This window comes from Notamacropus eugenii, chromosome 6 (assembly GCF_028372415.1).
Source record: "Notamacropus eugenii isolate mMacEug1 chromosome 6, mMacEug1.pri_v2, whole genome shotgun sequence".
Taxonomy (NCBI): Eukaryota; Metazoa; Chordata; class Mammalia; order Diprotodontia; family Macropodidae; genus Notamacropus; species Notamacropus eugenii.
The window spans coordinates 113891474-113906373 of NC_092877.1; the positions used below are offsets into that span (position 1 = coordinate 113891474).

The 14900-nt window shown below is 36.1% G+C and overlaps 1 long non-coding RNA gene across 1 annotated transcript in view; it reads left to right on the forward strand.

Annotated features, from left to right (window-relative positions):
- LOC140510568 (uncharacterized) overlaps positions 1-14900 on the forward strand; it is a 41206-nt gene that overhangs the window by 666 nt on the left and 25640 nt on the right. The window contains exons 2-3 of the long non-coding RNA XR_011969290.1: positions 935-1038; positions 9969-10086. This is a non-coding gene — a long non-coding RNA (uncharacterized lncRNA). The remainder of the gene's footprint in view (positions 1-934; positions 1039-9968; positions 10087-14900) is intronic.

A 14900-nucleotide genomic window follows, 5' to 3' on the forward strand; every position in this document is an offset into this window, starting at 1 on the left:
TATTATGCCTATATATCTATACTTATCTATATCTCACCTCTGAAACTTCAGTTATTATCTATAAATAGGTAATTGTTTTAGGAAAGGTATTAAATTCATATTTAGTCATATTTTTCAATTGGATTTTAAATTTTGAATTGAAATAATTTATTAATAAAATAATAGATGATCTTTTATATTGTACTTCATGCTTTTCAATTTGTGCTCATATTCCTTATATTATCTAAGTCTTGCAGCCACCTTGTAAGGAAAAATAGGTAATGTTATCCTCACCTGATTGATAAGAAAACTAATTATTTCACTAGTTTGTTTATTTGTCTTAAGGTAAAAGATGGTTATCCTTTGCATTAGAATTAAAAACAGAACTGAATTAATCTGCTAAGAGTTATTCCCATGAATAACATTTGGCCAAGTTAGTTTCTGTCTGTAATAAGTGAATTCATATCAGGGAAAGAAATAGTCTAGGATATGTTCAGATCCATCATTCTAATAAAATATGCAATAACATTATTATTTTAATTAGCAATAATTATCTGTGCTGTAGCCTTTGTATCTTTAGTTTTTATTTACTCTTGAGATAACATATCATCCCTTCTGGATAAGGAAGACAAGCAGTGCATACCATATACAGAAAAACTAAAAAGTGGCCAATGAGAAAGGCAGTGTTTTATCTGAATTCATGGAGATGAGCATTTTAAGGTACAGATTAGCATGTGTGTGTCTCTGTTCTTTATTAATTATTTTAAATGCTTATAAAAGGTCATCATAGTTGAATTACATCTCATTTATCATTTTTTAGTGACTAATAGTTTTTAAGAGAGGAAAAAGATATTTAAGAATTTAGGAAACTAGAGAGATAGTGATTGAGCAGACAAGTTCTGCTAGACAAAAGGATGCTGCACGTGCATTCATTTAGATTTCTTTCTTCCTCTAGTATTACACAATGGGATACATTTTAAGCTCTAGCAGGAACAATGACTTCTAAAGAAGAGAACAGATAAGCAAGCATCAAAAAGCTTGTGACATCTCCCATTAAAGGTAATTTGTTTTCATCATTGTTTCCACTCCTACAAAGAACACAACAGAGAACCAAATAACACAAATCTGTCTATAATGGGAACCAAATGAAGGAAAGTAAGATATGTGTAAGAGTGCCAAGTAACAAGGTGGGTCACCAAACCTTAAACATCTGTGAGATGAATAAACTTTTGAAATGTTTACTGGGACTCTTTGTGATGCCAAATAATAGTTGTGTCTGGGAATGAATCCAAATTTAAGACATTTGTTGAGTACCTGTTATGTGCAAGGGGCCTGTTGTAAGAACTCTGGAGGACCAAAGAGGCCAAAACATGGTCCTTGTCCTCAAGGAGTTTACAATTTGGTAGGAAAAATAAAATATGTACTCATAGCAGAATGTAGTAAGTGCTTTAGGTGAGATACAACGTGCTCTAAGAGAGGTTGCTTCCATCTGGGAGAATTAGGGCAAGCTTCATGGTATGAATAGGATTGTTTTAGGATTAAATGTTTTTTACCTAATTTGATTTCTGTCCATGTGTATGCTATTAAGTGATCTGCTAATTTGACGATCTGTCTATGTCAGGACCAAACTGGTGATAGACTTTGGATAAAGATACAGGGCACTAATTTCCTTGTGACTTCTCTTTTTTCAATCAAGAGAACACAGAAGTCGCAAATCTTTCAAACTGGCCATTTTTTGATGACCTATAGGACCGTAGGTTGTCTGTTCTTTTGACCACTCCTGGAAATGGAAGTAATTCAAAGATCCAATACTCTTTCCTATTACTTCTCTATCTTGCTGACAACTGTCAATCAATAAACATTTATTAATCACCTACTGTATGTCAGTCACTGTGCTATGCACTAGGCATACAAAGAAAGGTAAAAACCAATTCAAAAAGGAGTTTATAAATCTAAAGTGGGAGATAACATGCTAATTACTGTGTATAAGCTAACTATATATATATATGTATATGATAATTTGGAAGAAGTCAATAGATGAAAGGCTCTAGAATGTAGAGAGGGGCTCCCTGTAGATGGTCAGACATTAACTGGGACTTGTAGGAAGCCAGGAGGTAGAAATGAAGAAGAGGGACATTCCAGGCATGAAGGACAGCCAGTGAAAATGCCTTAAATCTGAATGGAATGTCATGTTTTAGGAACAAGAGTCACTGGATGACAGAGTATGTGGGGGAAGGTGTCAGGTGAAAGAAAACTGAAAGGTGGGGAGTGCGGCAGATTATGAAGGGCTTTGAACACCAGAGGATTTGAAAAAGTCTGATCCTGAAGCTAAGAAGGAACCATTGGAATTTACTGAGTTGGGGTGTTGTGTGATATCGTTAGACCTCCACTTTAGGAAGATCACCTTTAAACTTGAGTAGAGGGTGAATTAGGGTGGGCAAATGACTTGTGGCAGGAAAGACCAACTAGAAGATGGACTATTGCTATGTAGTCCAGGGGTGAGGTAATAAAGGTCTGTGCTGGTCTTTCTTTCTGCTCATATTTGCATTCCCAGGGCTTAGCCCAGTACTTTCCGTGTAGTAAGAGCTCAATAAATGCTTGTCAACTGACTGACTGACCCAGAGTGGCGGCAGTATCAGAGGTAAGAATGGGGCATATGCTAGGGGCTGGGGCCATGTCTTCTGTCTACCCCATACAACCACTTCCATCTGTGCCAGTACAAGGCAGTCTCCACCTCCTGCTGCCAACCTGCTCTTGCAACTGCGATGTGGAGAGTCTCTAGCACAAAGAAGATCAACCTTCTTTTAATTTCATGCCTTTCATATCCTGCAGCATCTGTCCTTTGAGAGTAGACAAGAGGTGATATCCACTCAACAAAGAATATTTTCACACCCAGTTATATCATTCACATTCCAATGACTATGAATTCCTATAGATTATCTTCCAAACCTCATTCCCCATACCCTATCACACCATTCCTTGTTCCCATTCCCTTCAACACTCCCACCCCAAAGTTTCAGCTTAATTCTACATAGCCTTTCCACTACACCATCTGGAATGCCTGTTCATAGGCAACAAATTTCCCTTCATATTAAATATTTCCTCTTTCTCTCCATCCATCTACTAACTCTTACTGAAACTTACCTTTCCCTTGATGACACAGTCTCCCTGGCCACTCTTTCAAGTACTAGCTGTACCTTCACTCGTTCTCCTCAAGGTAAGGGAACTGGAATACTCCTTGGTCTCTATTGCCATTTCCAAGTTCTTCCCCTTCATGACTCAGTAGCCTTTCTTCCCTTGATTTCCATGCCATTCATATTTGCTCCCCAATCAAAATTCTGGTAATTGTTGTCTATAGCTTTCACAGGTTATTCTCTTCCTCAGTGAGTTAGATACCTGGCTCATAATTTTTCTCTCCTCTTCAATTTCTGTCCTTATACTAGGGGACTTTGACGTACATATTGATTTTCTCTCAAATATCTAACTACTCAGTTCCTCAAGCTACTCACCTCTCATGAGATACTTCTCCATACAACCTCACTACATACAAAGGTGGTTATACCCTTGACCTTGTCATTGCACACAAATGTACCACCACTATGCTCAAGTATTCTGAAATCTTCTTATCCGATCATAATCTATCAGCTTTTCTCCTCTCCCTCTACACCTTCTTTTACAAAATCCACCTCTTTATCTGCACAGTGACCTCTAAACTCTGGACCCCCCCGTTTTCTCCCACACTGTCTCCCCTCCACTAACTACTCTTTTCTTACAACTCAAACCCTTAGTGAAGCAATTTAACTCTACATTGTCCTCTCCTGAATCACTAGACTCCTTGTCACATCCAACCTTGGATCACTCCCATTGTCTTCTCTCTTATCCACATGCTGCTGAATGAAGGTTCAGAATATCATGTAACTAGAAAAATGGTGCTGCTCTTGGAAGTAACAGGGACATTTGGAAGGGGGAAAATTTGTGAGGGGAAAGATTATGTGTTCAGTTTTGGACATGTTCAGTTTATAAAATATACAGGCCATCCAATTCAAGATATATAATACATAGTTGGAGGTGCAAAACTAGAGGCCAGTAGCTATGTTAGGACTAGATAAATAGCTTTGAGAATCATGATCATAAAGTGAATGCAATCCATAAGAAATGAAGTCTCCAAATGATAAAATATAGAGAGTAGAGGTAAAAGATGCCAGGCCAAGGGCCCTGGAGTCACCCACAGTTAAATGATGAGGTCTAAAGGAAGATTCAGCAAAGGAGACTGAGAAGGAGTGGTCAGATAGGAATGAGGAAAACTAGGAGAGAGAAGTCACAAAAACCTAGGGATAAGAGTATTAAGGAAAAGAGGGAGATCCATAGTATCAAAGACTGCAGAGAGGTAAAGAGGGATAAAGAGAATAAAAGCCCATTAAATCTGGCAATTAAGAGAATGATAGCAATTGTGGAGAGAGCAGATTGTGAAGTAGAAAGGTGTACAGAATTGGAAAGCAGCTTTACCAAGAATGGAAAAGACCCATGATGTCTCTTCAGATCTGTGGTGTCCTGGTCTCTAAAGTGACTTCCAGACCTGATCCACTGATATTACCTTTCTTTATTCTATTGTTTGACCCAATTTTGAAGCCTCCAATGTCCTCTTTCTCTCCCTCACTTATTGACTCTTAACTTTTCTTTGTGTGCATTTGTTCTTGACATTTTGAGAAACACTTCAGCGTAAGAAGGAACACAGGACTTTGAATCAGAAGTCCTGGATTTTAATGTCGCTTTCAGTATTTTTGTGACCTTGGACATGTCATTTATTTTCTCTGAGCTTTGTTTTACTTAATCTTTAAAATACGCACTATAAAATGCATTTCTTTTTCATTGTTGTGAATAAAGCCCCTAGGAAATCAGAAACTGCTAGATAAAATGGGAGCCAACAGTATCATTTCTCATGATGTGATGCTGGGGTGGGGTGGTGATGATGGAGGTTAACAGTGAAATGAAATACTTCTTTAAGCATTTACATTACGTTTATTAATAGTTTAGTAAGTAAGTGATGGCACATCGCTAGAAGAAATTGTCACATCCACACTAATGTGTTCTCTATGAATTAAACTAGAAGACATTAGTAAAAAGGTTACAGCTGCAAAGCTCATATGGTCACAGGTTCTTCTTAGAGAGACGAATGATGTATTTATTATTTAGTCCAACTACACTGGAACAAAGATTACTTCTGTAAAATCTCTGACTCCTGATAATTCAACATTTTTTTTTTTTGAAGAACTTCAGGGAGGGGAAATTCACCACCTCCTGAACCAGACAAATGTCATTTTTAAATTCCAGAAAGATTTCCCTCATAAGAAGCTTAAAGTTGCCTCCTAATAACTTCTGCCTATTGCCCCTTCTTCTGCCCTCTGGAGTCAACTAATGTCTTATCCTTCTAGGAGCTTTCAAACATATGAAGGCAACTTTCTTTTCTTTAAGCTAACCACGCCTAGTTCCCTTATGGCCCAATTTCAGTTCATTCATCATCCTGATTTTCATTTTCTAGATTAACTACATTTGCTTTATGTTCTTCCAAGATATGTCACTCAGAACTGAGGGCAATACATGTTTCTGCATAAGAGTGAACTGCATTAACCTTATCCTAGATACTAGACAACTTACTGCAAATTAAGATTGAGCTACTTTTTTTCTGCTTCCATGAAACTGTTGAAATATTGAGATTATGTTAAAATAAAACTCAGAGCTTTTTCAAATAAACTTTCTTCCTCATCCTGTATTTTGAAGTAGTTGTTTTTAAATTAAAATGAAAAACATTTCTGTTCAATGTGATTTCATTCAACTAATTACATTGTTTATACCCATCTTGATCTTTTAGATCCCAACTGTCCTCTATCATTGTTAGATACCCCCTCCCCCCATATTTTGTGTTTTCTGCAAATGTAATAGGTATTTAATTAATGCTTTCATCTAAATCATCGGTAAAAATGTCGAAGAGCCCAAGAGGAGATCCCTGAGTTGTTCCCCTGGACACCACTCTTCAGGCTGCCCTAGATGAATTTGTAACTATGCACTCAGTACTGTTACTCAACCAGTTTCTGAATCTATCTAAGGATACTGTCATTTAGACTAATTTTAGGATCACAGGGTCATAGATTAAGAGCTGGAAGGGCTCTTAGAAGCAATTAAATCCAACAGCTTCTTTTTGTGGAAGAGTGAATTGAAGATCTGAATTGCTAAGCAACTTGACCAAAGCTAGTAAATGTGTATAGTGGGATATAAACTCATTTTTTCTTTTAAAAATAATTTTGAAATAATTTTATTTTCTTTCCCCATCTCCTCCAATTTAAAAGAAAAATTCCTTATAACAAATATGCATATAGAAGGAATGCAAATAATCACATTATCCATTTCTAAAACTGTATATCTCATCATGAAACTTGAATCCATCAGGAAACGAGTAGCATGGATTATCATCATACCCCTTGAATCATGACTTGTAGTTGCATTGATAAAATTGCAAAGTCTTCAAAGTGCGTGTCTTTTAAGTGTTGTTATTACTACACACATTGTTCTTCTGGTTATGCATCAATTCATAAAAGTCTTCCCAGGTTTCTCTGAACCCACCTTTTCATTGTTTCTTATTTCATAATAATATTCCAGTAGATTCATATACCATAATTTGTTCAGCCATTTTCCTGTTCATGAGCATCCCCTTAGATCTTTGCCACTCCAAAAAAAAGAGTTGCTATTAAGTATTTTGTACGCACAGATCCTTTTATCTGATCTCTGTGATACTGGCCTAGTAGAGATGTTGCTGGGCAAAAGACTGTGCACAATTCATTGATTTTGGTGATATAGTTACGAAATTGCACTACTCTACCAACAATGCGTTATTGTGCTTGTTTTCTCATAGCCAAGTCAATTTGACTCAAAGTTCTTTATTTACTGTGCTGTGCTGCCTTTCTCCATTTTGTTCAAAAGAATAACAGTAGTAAAATGCTTTGTTGAAATCCCCTTAGTCATACTATGTCGATAGCATTTTTCTGTTCTAATAACCTTATAAAAATGAATTGAAATTCAATTGTAATAGTTTCCTCTTTTTAAAGAGCCGTGTTGGCTTTTTAGTAGACATCACTTTCTTTTCTAAAAGCTCATAAAGCATCCCTTGAATAAAATTAATATAGAATCAGCAAACAGTCAAGTCTGACAGCTTATAATTTTCAGTACACTCTCTTCCTTTTTTTGAAAACTGAGATGTTTCTCTATATCCAGGACTGAAGTACCTTTCCTATTCTCCATAATTTTTGGAAGATCTGTGGTGGTACTTCACTTGAATTCAAGTTAAGAAAGGAATAAAAAAACTAGGAGAAAATGAAGTTTACCTAATGAATCATTGAAAATAACATTCATAGATTCTAAACCCAAAGTATCCCCTGTGGTTGGCAAAATTCTTTAAATGCTCCTATGTGCAGATAATATTTTGTTACTTGCATTTTGCTCTGGAACACTACTAAGTCTCCATGGTATTACCTGGCAGTCGAAGAGATTGGAACAACCATACATATTAGAAAAACAAGCCGCACAAAAATATTTGTGGCCTAGTTTATGACTTGTGTTGGGTAGGCAAACTGTCAAGTTGGTCCATATGCTTATATCATACAGGCACTGTAGATAAATAGTGAATCATTTCAAATAACCTTGTTGGAAACAAAATAATGTTAGTTTGGTATGACCTGTTCCTAGTAAAGACATACTGGTATTTTGTGACCCCCTTTTCCTTTAGCCATCTCTTTGATAACGGGTCTAATATTTTACCATAGCTCAACCAATAAATCAAAAAGCATTTATTAACTAATAATCAATTCAGCAAACATTTGTTAAATGCCTACATATGCCTAGATATTATGCTAAGAATTGAGAATACAAATAAAAGCAAAAAACAAAACAGCATAATACACAGTCCCCTTTCTTAAGGAAGTCACAATTGAATGGGAAAATAGTGTGCAAAAAACAAAACAAAACAAAACAAAAAAACAACTAGTTCAAATAAGGTAAGTAAAGAATAAATTGGAGATAATCTCAGGGGGAAGGCACTAAGGGTAAAAAGGACTACAAAAGGCTTCCTGCAGAAGGTACAACTTTACCTGAGACTTGAATGAAATCAGGAAAATTAGGAAGGGAAACATTGCTAGACAGGGGACAGCCAGTGAAAATATTCAGAGTTGGGAGATAGAGGTTCTTACGAGAAGAAAAGCAAAGAGTCCAGTGTCAGTGGATGACAGAACACATGGGGTGAAGTAAGGTATAAAAAGATAAAAATGTAGGAAGGAACCAGGTGATGAAGGGCTTGGAATTTTAAACAGAGTTTTGTGTTTGGTTCTGGAGGTAATAGGAAGCCACTATAAAGATAGACAGTTTCAACGTGAAATAAGCCTACCTTTGAATAGGGGAAAAAAGTTTATGTAAGTATACATGCATACATACATACATATATATATATATATATATATATATATATATATATACATATACATACACACATACATATACACAAAGATATATATATACATTATATGTACATATTAAAGTGAATAAATAAAAGTGTATGCTAGGTAACCAAATACAAAATAAATTAGAAATAAGTATCATCATCTATAGTTTGCAAATCTTTTCTTCTTCCCTTATTTTTTTGAAAACTGGGACATTGGAGAGATCACCATCACTGATCACATTTGACAATTCTTTCCCTACTTGAGGAAGCTGTTAGTATGGGCTGAGTTACCCAGACTTAAAGGTAGCAAGGTATTGTCTTTTAATGTATCCTTTTAATGTAATCTTTTGTATGAGTTCATTAGCCTTATTATTCAGACTCTTTTCAGGTCAAAGATCATTCTTTTTGACAAAACTAACAAACAAACAAAACAAGAATTGAAGAGTTCTTGCCCTTCTCTGTCATGAGTTACTGTGTTCAACCTGCCCCAAGCAGTTGTCTTTTCCTTTTTTTAAATGATCTCTTATGTCCTTTATAGTTTTCAGAAATGATAACTTAGTTGTTCTTTACTTTCCTTGCTGATGAGTTAGAAGGGAGTGCTTGAGGCAAATGAAGTAAGCAGGATGCAGGGTAGGAGATAAGATGCAGGGTGTGACCAGCCAGAAAAATGATCAGAGAAGACATGCATTGAAGTACCCCACCATGGACTTTCACAAAGCCCCCCCAATTCCAGAACAACTCTTCCCCTTTCCTATTCTCTTTGCTATGCTCTACGATCAAGGCTCCTGTAGATTGCCTGATATCCCAGGCATTTTGGAGCCATACTTGCTCCTCCTATTCTCTTGTCCCCTTTCCCCCATTCCATAAAAATGTATTTAAACCATTCCTTTACCCTAGCTAATTGCCTTTGCCTCCTAGAAATAGGGGCTGCTCTACTCCTGCTTTTGGAGGAGCAAAAAAGCAGGGCCTCCTGCTTTTGCCTCCTATAGCAAGCAGGGGCTGCTTGGCTCCTTTAGGGAAGCCTATGCTCTACCTCTTCCACTTGGAAACAGGCCTGCTTTGGTGCATCATCCCAATAAATGCCTTTCGTTAGCTTCTTGCTAACAAGACCTGCATATCTTACAGAGAACATCTGAGTGAATTCTTTCACACTCAAACTGCTCTCCTAAATCTGACCTTAACATTGCCTTCTTCAACTCTTTCTAAGCTTAATAGGCAAGATTATGTTTCTAGGATCTTGCCACAATTTTGCAGTTACTACTTGCCCTTGCTTTTTTTTCCCTATATATATATCTTCAACGAATTAAATTGATGGGCAGTTTCCTTGTTCATCTCACATTGGAATTCCTAGCCAACTTCCCTTCTTCCTCATCAAAACATTCTCTATGTATTCAGAATTTCATCCTTGAGAGATTCCTCTCTTGGCCTGATTTCTTTGCAGAATTTTAGTCCATGCAATCCTGCCTATTTTTACTCTGAACTCTTTAAAATTTCTTCTCTCCAGTCTAGGATGTGTGGTCCCAGCCCATTGCAATTTCCCTTCTGTGGCAAACATCGAATTCTCTCCACTCTGCCTTTTGAGAACTTTCAAAGCCAGGTGCAGAACCTATCTCCTTCTTCAGGTACTAAGCTTACGTGTATTTTTTTTTTCCTTTTTAGAGTCTTAATATTTATTCTGAATTTATTTGACATAAGTTCCTGTGCTATCATCTTTTTATCTTTTCATATGGATGTGTCTTATGTTCCTGCTTTCCAACTCCATACACATATGTACATATAGATGTGTTTATATGCATGTCTCTTACGTTTCCAACCTGACTGTAAGCCCTTTGACAAGAGACCATGTTTTTAACATTTGTGAATCCTCTATCCTTTCCATGTGTTTGACACTCAATAATGTGTGTATTGATTTACAGTAGACTAGTGCTTTATCTTAAAACGTACAATTAGAATAGAAGAGTTTAGGACAGAATGAAATGGAATAGAAAAATCTGTCCTCATTTGACTTTTAAAGCAGCAAATCACCAACTGCATAAAATCATGGACATTTTCCTTGAGGGAGAAAAAAAAGTTTCAGTCTTCCTTACAAAATTACCTAAATGTATTTGATTTAAAACATCTTCAACTACAAGGAAACATTTTGGTCTCTCAGTGAGGGCTAAACAAAGCCAAAGCAGGGACATATATTTGATATTACTTCTTATTTCCAAAATGCCAAGTAAAAACTTTTACTTCCTTCAGTATAACACAGGAGACTTAAGTGTATTTCTTGACAGAAGCCGCAATGACAGCCCTACCAGTGCACAAATCATATAACTGCTGGGCAAATGATTAACATCTAGTCAGAATTTCTAGAATAAACATTTTGATATATATATATATATATATATATATATATATATATATATATATATATATGTCTTATTCTTTGTTGCTAGGAAAATATCTCTGCATACCTAGGGTTTTTTTTCCTATATGTCCTGAAGCCCAGGATCTGTTTTTGAATCAAACTAATAAGCTACAGATTTTATGTTAGCACATTAAAACAACTGAACAATCCTCGTATTGACTTTTGAGGTTGCCTTCTGTGAATCTTTTCCTAAGCCTCCCAGATGTTACCGTTTCCCAACCTCTTCCAATTATCTTGCACCTGCTTCTCTTCTCTGCGTACATGTATCCCCTCAACAGAATACAAACTCCTTGAGGACACAAACTATTTGGATCTTGTCTTTGTAGACCCAATAGTAAGTGCTTAATAATTTTTTGTTGAATTGAACATTCTGCAGCTGCTTTGTGTCTGTAACCTTGGAGACTTTATTTTGGAGGGGGGTTCAGGGACTTTTTTATTATTAAACAAAATTACAATTGGATAGTTGCTTAGACTTGAAATAGTTCAATAGGTGCATGACACTTGATTCCTAAAATGCATCAGTGGCTTAATCAATTGTTTATCTTTTATTTTTCATTTTATTTTTAAATTTTTATTTACTTATTGAGGGCCTAGCTGAATGTCTTAGCTATCAACCTCCCACTTGAGCAATACACCATGAATTTCAGGGCTCTGAAACTTGACAGAGTATTCTTAAGGCAACCTAACATAAATCTTGACTCTTAAGACTGCTACCTACATAGATAAAATATACTTCTTGTCAATCTGAATCTGTGCTAGGAAAGAACACCTAAATAAAAAAAAAATAGGTTCACTCACTTTCTTTTCATTTGTTTTCCAACCTGCCAGTCCTAGCAATTTAAAGTCTAGTAAATTTAATGGGGCCAAGGACTTGTGATGACTAGGTTTTAGACATTCTGCCTTCTCAGCACTAACCTCATTATAACTGAGCCCCTTGAATCTATATTGTGGCAACTGTGGCTTGGTATTTCTCTAGGGGTTTTATGCCAGTTGAAAACAGCATTTAGTTTCTAGATTAAACACATGCTTCTTCATACGAGGGAAATTAGGGTGGTTCCATAGTGGTTTAAGGGGTTGAGGGTGGGTTACTACATTGCATTATGTTAGGTAACATAAAGATTAGAACACTGTGTTTAGGGTTAACAGGAACTGTTTTAAATCTTGCCTCAGTTGTGCCCTGAACAAGTCAGTTAACTGCTCTGAGCCTCAGTTTTCTCATCAGAAAAATGTGGACAAAAATCACACATGTCACAAGGTTCTTGGGAAGCTCTAATGAGATAATATGTCAAATGCTTTACATGAGTGTCACATATCATTGTCCATTTATCCATTGTCCCTGTTGGCTATAATAACATCACACACACATATAACATATGTAATAATGATGACAGTGTTAAAGATAATAAACATAATAATACAACTTTCATTTTATAGTGCACTTTAAGATTTGCAAAGTTCTTTACACGTTATCTTTTTTTTGTCCTCAAAATAGCAATATGAAATAGTTACCGTTTTTTCCCATTTTACAGATGAGGAAACTGAGGTTGATCTCATTTAAGTGACTCAGTCAGAGTCACACAGTAAGTCTCTGAAGTGGGAGTTAAAGTTTTCCTGACTTCAAATCCAGCATTTTGTCCAATCTGTTTCTATTAGTGATGACAGTAATGATTACTCACATTTCTATAATGCATCATAAATTACAAGTAGTTTATCATAAAAAAACTGGAAGGTGAATATTGAATTCTCTGTTTTATAAAGGATTAAACTGAGGCCTAAATTAGTCAAATGACTTGGCCAAGGTCACATAGCTAGTAGGAACTTGAACTGAAATCTCAAATTATTTTCTCTCCTGACTTCATATCTTGTGGGGTTTTTCCCTCTAGAAACATTTATTAAGTAGCTACTTTGTATGACTCAGATGGCAAAAAAAAAAAAAAAAAAAGAAAGATGCACATCTCTCCTTAATGGGTGGGTATTGTAGTGAGGAAGAAGGGACAGACAAATGATAACATAAATAAAAATAAAAGATATCATGCACTATTGTACTTAACACACCTCCTAAGCAGGACACTGGGGGCAGAAGAATAGCTGTGCATATAGAGAAACAGGAGAGTTTCAGCATCTGAGTCAATTAACAAAGCACACAGAATTAGAGAGTATGAGCTCGTAAATTTACAAATTAGTTCATTCAGGGAAGAGTCACCAAGCCAACAGACAGGAGTAATTAGGAAGGTTGATTAGTCAATCACAATCAAAGATTTAAATGAAACCAAATAAAACGAAACCAAAAATCTATATAAAGTTTGTAGTGTTTACGGATGCTGATAGTGGGAACCTCTCTGTCTGTCTGTCTATCTATCTATCTATCTATCTATCTATCTATCTATCTATCTATCTATCTATCTGTCTGTCTGTCTGTCTGTCTGTCTGTCTGTCTGTCTGTCTGTCTGTATGTCTCTCTCTCTCTCTCTCTCTCTCTCTTTCTCTCTCTACCTATTTGTCTGCCTGTCTGTGTGTCTATCCATCCAATTTTAAGGACTACTGTAGAAGTACCATAAATATGATGATAGCTTAAGGACAGAAGTCCTCAAACTTTAACTTGAAGCTTGATGGACAGTTCAAGGAGCAGGTGGAACTTGAATGCTACCTTGAAAGTGTGTAGTGCTTTGATAATCAGAGAGAATCAGGAAAATTTTATTTCAGTCTTTTAGTCTAGGATATAGAGCTAATACAAAGGAACAATGATCAATGATTGTTAAGAGGAGAGGTATAATATGTTCCTAAGAGAGATGGATTCTGCTGTGCTCTTAATGGAACAATTGAAGGTTTTCGGGAGGAGAAGAGATCCCTCAGTTCTTACATATCTCTTTGGTGATGCATACACAGAAAATGAATTATTGTTCATTAAAGTTATTTCTGTACATCATATACCTGTTCTAGATTAAAAAATTGCATGAATACAGAAACTCTTTCCAAACTAATCCTCATATTTCTCATTACCTAGCATATTTCTCTTTCTGCACTGAGTAAAGATATTTATTGGATGAATAAGTGAATGAATAAATGGGTAGATGTGGTATTTTAGTAAAACTAAGTTGGTTGGGATCTTGGAAAGTTAAGCAATCAAGTGGTTTTGGAGAAACAGACCTTACTAATCTTTCTTTGACCCTTTAAAATCTGGGTTCCCCCAATATAGGGCATATTTCAGAATGTACCCATATTTCTTTTCCTTCTCTTTCACAAATTCTAAGATGGAATGATCACTTTTTCCCCTTAAGGTTTCCATTATTTCTACCCCAGTAAATTTTTCTTTAGGTTAGAATGAGATCCAAAATAGAATCTCCTTCTGCTTAATTCTCTGCCCTAATTATCATTAAGGTAAGTCAAGAAATAATTAGCCACTCAACTTTTGCAGGAGAGTCTGGGAAATTGAAGTGTCTGTTCACTACCATATCAGACCTCCATTTCAGGCTTATGACACAACAGTATCTTGATCACATCTAATCCTGCTTTTTTTTGTGTGTGAGTGGCCTCTTGACTATTTGTATGATGGTAACACTTTTGTTTCTGCCTCCTTTGATCTTTACCTAAATATCCTCTCTGCTATACTTCAGCCCTCTAGCTCTTAGATTTTCTCTTTTTGCTATAGTGTCTTAAAATTCAGTGCTTCTATGTCCTTATTACCTGTTTGTTGTTATCTAATTTTTTTCTTTTCTATTGAAGGGTTCATCTCCCTGACTACTTTTTAAAGAGGCCTATTCACTGAATGGACATTGCCTCATTTTAAGTGAGTACCTGAAAAGGACTTAGCCTAAAAGGCAAAGTCTCCCATTGCATCCTGGGCCATCTCTAGTCATCCTGGTGAATATCTGGTCACTGGATCCAGATGGATGAGGAAGGAAAAGTGACACTGGTGACCTTGCATAGCCCTTCCTCACTCAAAACAAAGTTAAATGCAAGTCATGCAAGTCATGCAGTTTCTCTGATGTCATGGTCCTCTTCAAAAATGAAGGATGAATACAACCT